The 13,810-nt window shown below is 35.1% G+C and overlaps 1 long non-coding RNA gene across 1 annotated transcript; it reads left to right on the top strand.

The window, feature by feature from the left end:
- The first annotated feature begins 1,906 nt into the window (after nt 1-1,906).
- On the top strand, nt 1,907-4,694 carry LOC145069203 (uncharacterized). Its single transcript, XR_013689363.1, has 3 exons — nt 1,907-3,008; nt 3,596-3,801; nt 4,422-4,694. It is a non-coding gene; the product is annotated as an uncharacterized LOC145069203 (long non-coding RNA).
- Nucleotides 4,695-13,810: the final 9,116 nt, after the last annotated feature.

Raw genomic sequence — 13,810 nt, 5'->3', positions numbered from 1 at the left:
CATGTACACTTAGGAGTGTTAGAATGCTTAAAACCCAACAACTTCCACCTCACCACCACCACCACCTCCACACCCTACACCCTACATCTACATACCCCGTCCACCTAGATCTACCCCTACCCATACACATACCACCCAACCACACATGTAAGAATAAATGAGAAGACTCACCTGACACTGTCGACAAGTATCTCACACCCGAACTGCCGAAACTAGTCTCTGCCTAATCAACGAAATAATTATCCCTAATTAATAATTAGGGTATATAAAAATCAATTCGTGAGTCAACATCCCACAACTAAGTCCTCCAAAGGCAAAAAGACCATTTTCCCCTTCACATGGTCCAAAACCAAAAATCTTGACCAAAAGTCAAAAGGCAATGAAAAGTCAACTGCCCATCGCGTACGCAGGGAGTACAACTCAATCAGAAGCCATTAGGGCGGAACCGGCTACGTGGGCGTAGCCAGGCGTATGCCCAACGTACTCCGTCTGCTTTCTTTTTCACCAACTTTGTGTCTTTATCCTTTAAGACAACTAACCAAGCCTCATATCTGACCCATCTAAGATGTCTTAAAGTCATCGACTTTAAGCCTTTTGCATGGCTAGGAAGGACTCTATGCAACAAACCTTAACTTCTAACACACTCTAAGCTACTTTACTCATGCATGAGCCATATGGAATGATCAAATAACCATTTTTATGAATCTACAGGTCCTAAAATGCATGAAAGGACAACTACAATTCCCTTGAGTGCTCCAAACTCATAGAGGTCAAATCCTTGGGAAAAAAACTCATAAAACTTCAACCATGTAGATCAAATCGAAAACTCATCAAGGTATAAACTTTATACATGAAAAAGATGCACAAGGTGGAAAGGTTCCTGGATCTACAAGCTTGCAATCAAACACTTATTTTTTCTCTGGACTCCTTCAACAAAATGCACTAAAACACTTAATAAGCTCAAAATCTCACACAAGCAACTAAGACTCGAAATCAGGGTTTGGGGAGGGAGTGGTGGTTGATAAGGATGATCAAATAGGGATATAATGTTGTTTAAATAGGGAGAAACCCTTAAAATTAGGGTTTGGAGTATGGGCTAGTATGCCCGGCGTACCATAAGTATGCCCAACGTACATACATAATTCCATGTTGTACGAGTACGTTGTGCGTACTCTTAAGTATGCACTGCGTACGACCAAAAATGCAAGCGTTTTCCTTAAGGGACCAATTATGCAACTTTTGATAAAGATAAAAGCAATAATAAAAAAATACTTGACATTGGGATGTTACAGTACTCCTACGCCTCTCATACTCACCTTATATAACTTCCACCACCAACATATATCTACCCATACCCACATGATCCCTACCCTCACACCTACACCCAGATTCTCACATTAATCTTAATCCCACCTTACATTTACCCCTATCCCTACCCTCGTATCGATGCCCACATACATTAATCTCTAACTAGGGTTTAACTTCCATCGTCATATTTGACCCTTTAAGTTTGTGTTTTGAGTCATTTGGTTTTTGCTTGTGGCTTAGGGCTCAAGGCTTAAGTGGTAGAGCTTAGGGCTTATGACTCATGACATCGGTCATATGACTACAATAAAGCAAAATAAAAATACTTATTTTGTCACTAAAAGTTTTAAATTATATATATATATATATATATATATATATTACTTATGATTATAATAAAGCAAAATAAGTTAATAATACGTTCATCAAAGATTTTCTAGTAAAATTAATTTTAATAAAGCTAAATTATAAATTTAAGATTTAAAATAATTTTAATTATAAAATTTTATTATCAGTTATTTCAATCTATTTTTCAATACCTTAAAATTTTGACATAATCCTTATTCTAAATCCCGCTATGTTATCCCGCTCACAATTGACCGTTGTCTCCATTCTCTCTTAACCGATATCATCATGGACCAATCTTCTCTCCTCCCACCCAATCAATGGCGACGTCGACAACAATTAACCCATGACCGATAATGAGATAATTAGACCAGGCCAATGGAAATCGAGATGAGAGTGAAATCGAGAATTCTAGGATCGGTGTCAGCTTCCTTCCATCTCCTGTCAGCAACGTTTTACATAGAGTTTCACATGAAACAGCCCCACATTCCCATTTATGTTTTCTCTGCTTAAAATTTTAGTCTTCATCTCGACGCTACAATAGTTTGGAGCCCTATAATCGAGTGTAAATGTAATCCTTAAACATGTTTCATTTGATATTGCTGATTAGGTGATACTTTGGTTGATAAGTTAGGAGTTGATCTCCCATTAATGTTCAGGGTAATTCTTATTTCATCCTCAACGTTTAAATCTGAGGTTTTTGATAAGTGGTTCAACATATTTGTTTTCAATTGTAATTAGGAAGGGGACATTTCTTTTGTTTTTGGGTATGATTACCTGCAATCACTACAATCAATTGGTACTGATTTCATATAAGGTTGCAAAAGACCTAAAATCAAGTTTAAGAGAAGCAACAATATTGTTGATGGAGAGAAATATATCTTTTAATTATTTTTTTATATCTTCTGTTTATCTTTTAAATCCTTACAACTCTTCTTATAATGCTTTAATTTGGTCTAATTATGAAGAAGAAGAATGTTGAATGATGTTTCTTACCTTAAGCAAGTCAAGGTCAGTACTTATTAATTCATTTTACTTCATTTCTATGCAAAAATATGTAAATACCCTTTTGGTAATACCGTAATAGATCAAAATATGACCTGCAGTTGTCATTGCTGGTGGAAAGCTTATCATTGCAAGCACCTAATATTTTCTATCCTTCAAACTCTTTATTTTTTTTCCTATATCATTAATCTTGACTTTCTTTTTTCTTTTGCAGTTTCTGCATTTGGAATTAGATGGTTTTTCTCCTATATCATTAATTTTGACTTTCTTTTTTCTTTTGTAGTTTCTGCATTTGGAATTAGATGGTCTGCTTTGAGACCACCACTTTTCACTCCTCACTGACCCCTTCACAAGTAGTTTTCTTTTTCTCTACATGTTTTTCTATTTACGACATTTATTTCTTGCATTATATGTGGTTTTTGTACATCAAGTTTGCTTTCATTCAAAAATATAAATCACATACATGTTTTTAGATTTTATTTCAAAAATGTTGATGATCTCATGCATTACCCTGAAGTTATCAATTTAGGGTTTTTGGGATTTGCTTTAAATTTATTATTGGTAATTCGGCGCAATCAACTTAGGGTAATTGCCAAAATTTGATTGTGATTATTTATTTTTTCATCATTGAGGATTAAAATAATGATGTCTTGTGATCATATGGTTAGTAAGATTTGCAGATTATGATGTCTTGTGATAGTTTGATAATTGATATTAACGTTTCTCTAACTGTTTGGAGTTTTTAGGCTTGTTTGAACTTGGTATGTTGCTTCTAATTACAAGTAGAATTGACAAAGGAAAAAGTCACGCATATGTCCTAAAAATTTTGTATTTGTTTTCACATGTGAATCTTGTTCTTTCTCATGTTTGTTTACTCTTTTATTCGTTACAAGTCTTGTATGATCACCAAGAATGTTTGTTTTGTTTGATGCAAGTGTAGGAATGGCTATGACAAGGAGATTGACTAGAAGCCGGAACAATCGTGATGCATCTAGCAATAATAACTTCAAGATTGATGATGTGGGACACAGATGATTATAATCCAAGTGTTGGGTAACATAAATACATACTAAATAATGTGGGAAAGACATACAAGAGCAAGTAGTCAGGTGGTTCACTTTTCATAAGATCCCTCAAATTGATTTTGTGAGTTTTTCTTCATAATACAGTGTTATTTGATATTACAAATTCTCTAACGTACTGATAATAAAAGACCATTTGCTGCATCTGGACTAGAAATCACACCATTGCCAATTAATATTCTATTTGTTTTTTACTTTTTGGTTGAAATAAAAAAAATACAAATTACCATTAACCAAGATTCTGTCTTTTGTTTACCTCCATTAAGGTGATGCATGGTTATGAGTATATTTTCTTGACAAATTAATATATTAACAACCAAAGGGCCTTTGGCCTAGAGATAAGGAGTGACTCTCTCAAAGGAGAGGTCATGGGTTCAAGTCTCACTAGGAGACTTAGGTGGTGTTTAGGATTAGATTAGTTGGTGTTTAGGAGTAGGATAGTTTGCCGTTTCAAAAAAAAATTTAATATATTAACATTTAGCAAATGCTAACTACTACTCCTATGGTCAGATTGTAATTTTGTTTTAGGTGTTGGAGAATTAAATATATGGCCAGTGTGTAATAATGTTATTATAGAAAATGTCCAAGTGTTGTACATTGTTAGAAATTGTTCATGTTTCACAAAATTACTTAACAATTTATATTTGTTTCAATGTTTTACACCTACAACTTTTGTTGGTCCAGGTACCAAATCCACTATCCAAACAAGATAAAAACAATGAATTTCACATTTCAAGAAGCAAAAGAAAACATTGACAACAATATGACATCAAAAGCAAACAAAGACCAAGATGAACAAGAAAAAACTGTTGGAGATATAGTATTAGCTTATTTGTACAATCATTTCTCTTTAAAACTTCTATATATATCCTTTGATTAAAATTTTATGTCTTTAGTATGTACATTGAAAACTTATGTATTGATTGGTTTTATTAATGTTAATATCATTTGTTTTTAGGGCTTATCTTGTTTATTGTTATATTTATTTTACAAATAAATGAAAATAAAATGGATAATATACTTTTTTATAACCGTGGATTTACATAAACATTAGTTACATCATAATAAAAAAAAATTCATGTGACTTTACATAAGGTAAAATGTCACTGTAGCCCCACTAACTTACAAGTTTTGGTTTAAAAGGTCTCTTATTTTATTTTTTGGCTTTAGAAGGGCATAAACTAACATTTAACCGGCTAATTTGGGATTTTGACCCAATTCAACCGGTTTGCTTGCCATGTCATCATCCAAGTAAGCTACTGAGTCAACTCAGACGAGTCGGTTTACACGTCATCGACTCACAATCGAGTTCACTTACTTGGGCACTAAGGGTCAGGTGGTCCCGTACTATATAAATGGATGGTCTCTTGGACAAAACCCTAAGACTTTGTTACCACTTCCAGCCAAAAACAACCCGACAAACGAAAATAGAATACCCGTGTTCCCTTTCACTGTCTTCCATGGAGCCTACCCCACCACCATCACCAGATACTATAAACTCCAACAACTCGATTAGCTCAAGAGACGGGCTATACTTGAACGATTTGCACACGATTTTCTGCGACTGTGGTGATAAAACAGCTGAGCAAAAAGGTGAGGTGGAGCGCATGAAGGAGGAGATGGGTCGCGATTACCTTCATTCCAGGGTTGATGTCCTGAACATGCAGCAAAGGTTCGAGAAGGTTGAGAAGCAGATTCAAGTTATTGCATTGTTGGTTGTGGGTCTTGTCGTGGTGATGCTCCTGCTAATGATTTTCATCATTCACTTGATAGTCAACAAGTGATTCTCAAGGAGGTGAATAGTAGTGGTATGATAGTCTAGTGTTCGTCGTAATCGTCTATTATGTTTAAGGTTTTTATTGTAATATATGTTATTAGGATTGTGTGTGTTCGTTTGTGTTTGTGGTAATCGTGTATGATGTTTGTGGTAATCTACTGGTGGTTGTTTATGGATGTTTTTTGAAGTCCTGGGAACATGTAACAGGCATTTTGATATTATCTTGATGAAATGTAAAGACCTTGAATGCGTTTTGATTTGTTGGGATCAATGTTCTTGATTAAGACTAACGATTTGGACACTTGGTTGGCTTAATTAATGAAATTTAATTGTTGTTGGTACACCAACTGCGACAGATGTTAATGAGGTTAAACATTGGGGTAATTTCGTCAAGGGGTATTTTCAGAATTTACAATTTTTAAGAACTTACTTCCTTACTCGGCTGGGGTATTTTCATCATTTGCTCTTTATAAGTACTTTACCTCCTTTACTCGGCAATACATCCCATTTCTTTGTACATGTTCTTGTTTGCATTTTGAAGTATCTCGGAAATAACGAAGCAAAAATGGTGAAATGCTCATGTGGATGTTTGGCCATAATCAGAATGTCTTCCACTCCATCAAACCCTGGAAGACCATTCTATGCTTGCCGCACTAAGGTTTGTTTGACTTTCTTTATCAGGTCACTGTAGCCCTAATTTATTTGTTTTTATCTTTGCATTCTACACTTCTAACTTCTAAATTGATTTTGTTAGGGACCTCGTAATGGTTTTATTTGTTGGGTAGAAGAAGCAGACACTAAGAATATGAGTGATGAAGCAGTTATGATTGCAAGATTGGCTAGGTCAAAAAAGAAGCTTGAATCAAAGATTTGGAAACTGAAGATGTCTTTAGTTCTAAGTTGGATTATTTTCTTTAGCATAATTGTGTACAAGTTGTAATTCGTATGTAGCAGTCTTTTATGTCCTTGTCAGGGAAATTGTTATGGTTATTTACATTATCCTTGTAATGACTTTCAATCACTAATGTCAATAATAGACACCAATGCCATGTTCACCTAGAGTAAAATGGACCATATATATCCAGCACTAATGTAAATAATGGACCCCAATACCATGCACGTCCATAAACACAACACACCATCATAAGGACATTGAAACCTTTTGCATACATAACACCACAGTGAGTTCATAACATAGTAATTTATATTAGATTAAAATTAAACAAAAATAGTACATAACATACAATCTAAACACTTAATCCAACATTGTTTAGCATAACCAAAGTGACTACATAACACCACAGTGAGTACATAACATAAAATTGAAACACTTAATCCAACATTGTTTAGCATGACCAAAGTGAGTACAAAACATCAAATTAAAACACTTAACCCGAAATCAGTTGTCATAAACACATTGACTACATAACGACATTGACCACACTTAACCTATTCTAGTTCCATTGGCTTGTCAATAGTGTGGCCTTCCCCATTTTTACCCTCAACCCGTGTACCAAGTTTTTTCTTCAAAATTCTTTCCGACTTCTTTCTTGTCTTGACAATTACCTTTTTACCCCTCCCTCCCATATCATCTTTACCATCCTTTGTCTTCCTACCATTGCTTCTTTCCCCAACATTACCATTACTGCCCTTTTTACCCCTCCCCCCTTTATCATCTATAACATCATTTGCCTTCTTACCACTGGTTCCTTCCCTAACTTTTCCATTATTGCCCTTATTACCCCTCCCTCTTTATCATCTATAAAATCATTTGCCTTCTTACCATGGCTTCCTTCCCCAACTTTTCCATTAATGCCCTTATTACCCCTCCCTCCTTCCTCATCTGTCATACCTTTTGCCTTCTTAGTACCGCTTCCCTCCCCATCAATAACATCTGATCTCTTCCTTTTCCTTACCTTTAGTTTTGTTGGCTTTTCAGATCTAGAACATGTAACCTTGTTATGTCCTGCTTGTTTGCATACACTACACATAATTTTTTCCCCAACCTTTGACACAGTATGTCTAGCACCCCTTTCACTTGAATCCTTTCTTCTATTAACTTTAGGTCTACCTGGCATTTTTCTTTTCAATGGTAGCAGAGGTGGAATGAATTCAGTAGGTGGCCACATGTTGCTATCATTCATCCCACGCATAGGATACTTGTAGGTGTTCTTATAAATTGCTCCATAGTACATTGGATCCACATAATTACCAACATCACTGTTAAGGTATGAGATTGTTGCAACTGAATGCACATATCCATACCCATTTAATTGCCCCACTCTACATGAACAAGTCTTCTTATCTACATCCACAACGTAAGACTCTACCAAATTCCTTGTTTCAAACTGGATTAAACCAGTAGGTAAAACCTACCAATACCTGATGCAATGGTATAAAAGTTAGGGTGTATATGTTGGGTTATGAGCATTCTAACACTCCTAAGTGTACATGCAACCCTAAATACCTTGGATCTATGTTTTCTCTATTATACATGCAAATAAGAACATCCAAGGTATTATCCTAATCTAGCATACAAAACAATAACTATAGCAAGATAGAATACATACCTCTTTGGTGTAGAAAGTCTTCATGAAGCTTGAGTGCCTAGTACCCCAAGTGTGACACCTCAAATGGAATCACAATCACCAAAACACTTAGAATAACTTGAGAGAATTCTATAACTCATGAAATCGGCTAGCCCTTTCTTTTCACACTCTAGTGTGATTCTAGTGGCCGATTTGGTCAAGAATAAGATGCTTATATAGTTAGGGTTACACCATGTAAACCCTAATTGACATGGCCTTTCATTTTCATGATCCATGGGTACAAATACACCATGGAGCATCCATGGACCATCCTATGGGTTTTAGCCCAACTTGATTATCCATGGAGCATTAGCCCACTATACAAGTATGGATGATTTACACAATCAACCCATATATTTAATTAGTCTTCTTTTGATCACTTAATTAATCCTAGATTAATTCTTGATCAATACTAATTAAATAATCTTATTATTCTTATTATTAATATACTAGAACTTATAATATATTAATAACCATAAGTGTCTTATTTCTCTCATTATAGTCTATCCAAGTGCATGATGGTATGCAACCCAAATGGACCATGCCGGGTCGGGTCAAGTCTTACCAATTATAGTTATGGACTTAGACATTAATCCAACAGTCTCCCACTTGGATAAGTCTAAAACTGTTATTGCGTATGACTTCAGGAACCAACTGGCAATCGTAGCTCTCAAAAGCTTCTGTCGAACTCTGACCTTGTAGATGAACTCTGACCTTTGTCAATGACTTGTCCATTAGATAAGGGATCATATATTCCTCCATTCTAGATATCATATGGACTGAGACATGGATTATAATCATTCTCTCTGTCCATTTGTTGTTTCCCGATTTCCGATTTATGACAACTAACTAATTGAACAAATCAAATCAGTCCTGGCCCGGCCGAGCACTTCCATTTGTCATCATCAAATCATCGAGGGGCCCACAGATATCGCTTTTATCCCAAAGGTAAAAGGAACGGATAAACTTCGACTCATATGGCTTGTTCTACTACTTGTTGAATCATACACAAAAGCACGTTTTATAGCACCGAGTTACCAAATGCGTTTTCATGCAATCAATGTACTATCAACTCATAGTAACAACTCATATCTCTAGGTTTGAAGAATATAAGATATTATCGTCTCATGATCACTCGTGATAAAATCCATGAAGTGATTCCAATGAGCGCGGGTTGAATCCAATACTTAGAACTTATGAGCACTCATGATTGTTGTAGCCTTGTCCAACACCTTAGACCTCTACAACCCATCATGACAGTCTTAATTCATATCTACTTCCAACATATGACCGACTGTGGATGGTTTGAATAACTTAGTCATTTCTGAAGAATGACCCAGTTTATTCGGGAAGTCAAAACATGCAAAATGAAACACAATAATAATTGAATCCAATATGGTATCAACTCTTTGACCACCTTTTATTTATCACCATATGATTACACATTATTCATTGTATACTGTTTCAGCTATCAACTTTATTCTTGAATTTAAAACAATAGTTGTCCCATGCTCCAAGCATGTACACTATGTTTTCTAAACACTAGTCATGCCACACACCAAGTATGCATACTATGTTTGTCTATGATCTTTACTTTGTGAACTAGATCCATTGAACATAACTTCAATGATTCTCTTTTCACACTCCCAAATCCTTACTGCAAGTACAAGAATTCTAAATTCATGTCATTTACTGAAATCTGTTAGATTCTAAACTTATATGCATTGATCCTCTTGTAATGATTATGCACAAAATCAGAAGGACTAGACAACAACCATTACAGACCATTCCAAAGGAGATCAGTTCCTTGGAAACATCCTTCTTGCATTAAGTTTCCTTAATCTTACACAGATTGAAATTTCTAACTTTGAAACATTTCCAGACTCCATTTTGACTTATCACTTCTGAACAAGAGTTGCCTCCTTACAGATTATGTCAATATGGTCCTACCAGAATTATCACTATACTTCCAACTGTCCTTGAGCAACCAATCTTTGGTAAACCTTAGATTGTCCTCGACAATTGTTTAATCCTTTTAGTCATATCCAGTTCTAAACCTTTTCCCTTCTTAATGCCCCAGGCATTTGGAAAATTTTAGAAAGGATGAATATAGCACAAGTAATCGATCCTATATCCGAAGCATATGGGAATCGATTCATGATGTCTCACATAAAGACTAAACCAGTCTTTTGCTATAATATTTCCATTTCAATTTGCCAAGTTCTCATAATTCAGAATATGAAAAGGGATGCCGTAATCATAATCGAATTTTAGAACGCAAATAATGGACCCATATACAGAATTTCCTTATGTTGAGCCATTCCAACACGAAATTCATATATATATATATATCCTTGACTAAATGATCAAAACCTCACGATCTAAGCTTATAGATTTGAGATGAAGTATAATTTCCTCTCCCTTAATTATAGCAAAACAACCTTTTCCCAATTGAAACCTTTTGTTTTCTATAATTAACATTGCTAGCTTGCAATACTTATCATAATTATCATGCTCCCACTAACATGATGATTATTAGCATAACACTTATGCTCCCACTAGCTTTGACATGTTTTCAGAAATCACCTGGACTTCTAGAAATCAATACTTCATTGACTTTCTTACCAAAGTTCAGATTTCTGATACTAGATTGTTTTGATAAAACTTTATCAAAAATCATACACCTTCCCTTAGATAGCACACTTGTGTGTCTAAACAGTTATGAAGAGGTATGCCGTAATCATAATGGTTAGACCTTTTTGCCACTTCTCACAAGTCCATGTTAGTGTGCCGGTAAACCACACACGCTCCACTAACAACTTTGAGAATGCAAATATCACAATTGCTATCTAGCTAAAATCTACTTAGTGAAAGTGTTTCCTCACCATCATTTTCATGAATCGGAGAGAAACCTTATGACACTTAGATTTACTGGTGTATGTGTTCTTATCCATGTGAATGGTCAAAATCATAGTCACAAGACAAGGATAATGACAAACCCAAACTCATATGGACTGAACTCAATCTTAATTTCTTGCCACCTGGCAGCTCAAGGACCTGCCATTGCTTCCAAGTTGTTGTGCAACAAATTGAGAACTCTAAGAACTCATATGCAAAGCCAACTTTAACTGGAATGGGCACAGAATATGTCAACACGATAGGTTATAAACCTCAAGTCGTGTTCTAGTGAAGAACTTCAGGTTCTATTCTTGATTAGTTCTTGAGACTTTCAAGACCTTTAAGACTCCCACTGTCCTCTTGACCTATAAGACTCCCTTGTCAAATATCCAAGAGATAGTGTGGATTCTAATCAAGACAAACACTTCACACATTTGGCCTAAGTTGATCTTTGTTTTATCCAAAACATCACAACTTACCAATTTCAAATGTACAAGAGTAGAAAACTTTTACTCTTACATTTGACAAGTGTTTTAAACCTTCTTTAAGACATGTCACTCAAGTTACAATCTTGGAGTATGACTCTAAGACTTGTATTGGAACGAAGTATGACTCATCTTCTTGATTTAACCATTTCAACAATTCAAGATCCCTCTTCTTAGTCATAAGAATGCACTAAGACTTCCTTAGAGAACTAATTGTGCTATGGTTTCTTAATCATTAAGATGATCACAAAAAACTAATACTAAAGTACTCTCCCATCTTTTCAGATTTGAGAAACTTTTATCCTTCTGCCTAATTTGATTCTTCTTATTCGCTCTGCCTTACATTGGAACCTTTTTTCCAATGTCTCAGAGTTACACTTAATCATGTAAGTATAATCATATTTACTGAGCTTTTAGTAAACTATGACGAATAGTCTTATCAATCTTTTGTGGTGGACTTGACCAGTGCACAAGACTATGTACTCGATCCCTTAGTCCATTACTTGACTCACACATCCATGTGAACGAGTAATTAGTCTTAATTTTTTTTCAATACTTGAAAGTTCTCATTCATCATGCTATACAACTTGCATGATTCCAAGTTCCGGTCCACTTGAAACTTGGGTGATGAGAATCTTTCCTTATTTGGTAAATTTAGACATTACCACAAATGAAAGAATCAATTTCATATCTCCACTCTTGCTATTAATGGAATCATATAAGCAACAATTTTTCCTCAAATGGCATTGTAAGGATATTTTAAAATAAATAAAATCAAAAATTTTCCTTTTATTTTAAAAACTTTTGCGGAAAAACTTATCCTTAAATCCATATGAAAACTTGTTGTTATCTATTCCTTAAGCAATATCTCATAACTCCTAAGAAGTAGCTCAAGAATCCGATTTTTTTCAAACTATGCGATAGAAATCCATCTATGCGATCAGATTCAGCATATTCTTTCTTTAAGTTTCTTCACTTTTTCTTTGATTCTTAAAACATCACCATGTGACCCAGTCACATCATGTATCAAGAATCTCAGAATTGAAACTTAACAGAGTTAGATAGTGGACTTTACCTGAAGTAGAGTCAAACTTATTGACTTTAACATCCTTAGGTAAATCTGGCAGCTTCGCAACCAATGCCCCTTCCTTTGGCAATATAAACATATGGACCCTTTGATAATGGTACACAGGACTATCACAGACTTAGTTTTTCTCTTTACCATTTGGTCAACCGAGTTGACTATGGCCGATCCCTTTCCATTGGGAAGAGAATGCTTTCTGGGATTTCCTGTGTCACTATTGTCAATGTCCATCAAGTTTTAAGGAAGTTAATCTTAACAAATAGATAAGATCATTAAGGGTCCTGTCATAGTCTGTTTCATAGGTGTCCCAAAGGAACTCACTATGTGACTTAGAAAGTGATTGAACCACCAACTTTCTCAAGACTTTGACACCCAACTCTCTCGGCTTGTCAATATGTGACTACATCTCCAAGATGTTATTGGATTAATGTCTAAGTCCATAACTATAATTGGTAAGACTTGACCCGACCCGACATGGTCCATTTGGGTTGCATACCATCATGCACTTGGATAGACTATAATGAGAGAAATAAGACACTTATGGTTATTAATATATTATAAGTTCTAGTATATTAATAATAAGAATAATAAGATTATTTAATTAGTATTGATCAAGAATTAATCTAGGATTAATTAAGCGATCAAAAGAAGACTAATTAAATATATGGGTTGATTGTGTAAATCATCCATACTTGTATAGTGGGCTAATGCTCCATGGATAATCAAGTTGGGCTAAAACCCATAGGATGGTCCATGGATGCTCCATGGTGTATTTGTACCCCTGGATCATGAAAATGAAAGGCCATATCAATTAGGGTTTACATGGTGTAACCCTAACTATATAAGCATCTTATTCTTGACCAAATCGGCCACTAGAATCACACTAGAGTGTGAAAAGAAAGGGCTAGCCGATTTCATGAGTTATAGAATTCTCTCAAGTTATTCTAAGTGTTTTGGTGATTGTGATTCCATTTGAGGTGTCACACTTGGGGCACTAGGCACTCAAGCTTCATGAAGACTTTCTACACCAAAGAGGTATGTATTCTATCTTGCTATAGTCATTGTTTTGTATGCTAGATTAGGATAATACCTTGGGATGTTCATATTTGTATGTATAATAAAGAAAACATAGATCCAAGGTATTTAGGGTTGCATGTACACTTAGGAGTGTTAGAATGCTCAAAACCCAACAGTGGTATCAGAGCCTAGGCTTGTTTTCTTGTTATACTTGCAAAAGAAGC

Source organism: Lactuca serriola, chromosome 8 (genome assembly GCF_051521515.1).
Source record: "Lactuca serriola cultivar US96UC23 chromosome 8, Lser_US96UC23_V15, whole genome shotgun sequence".
Classification (NCBI taxonomy): Eukaryota; Viridiplantae; Streptophyta; class Magnoliopsida; order Asterales; family Asteraceae; genus Lactuca; species Lactuca serriola.
This window is presented reverse-complemented; position numbering and strand designations above follow the sequence as displayed.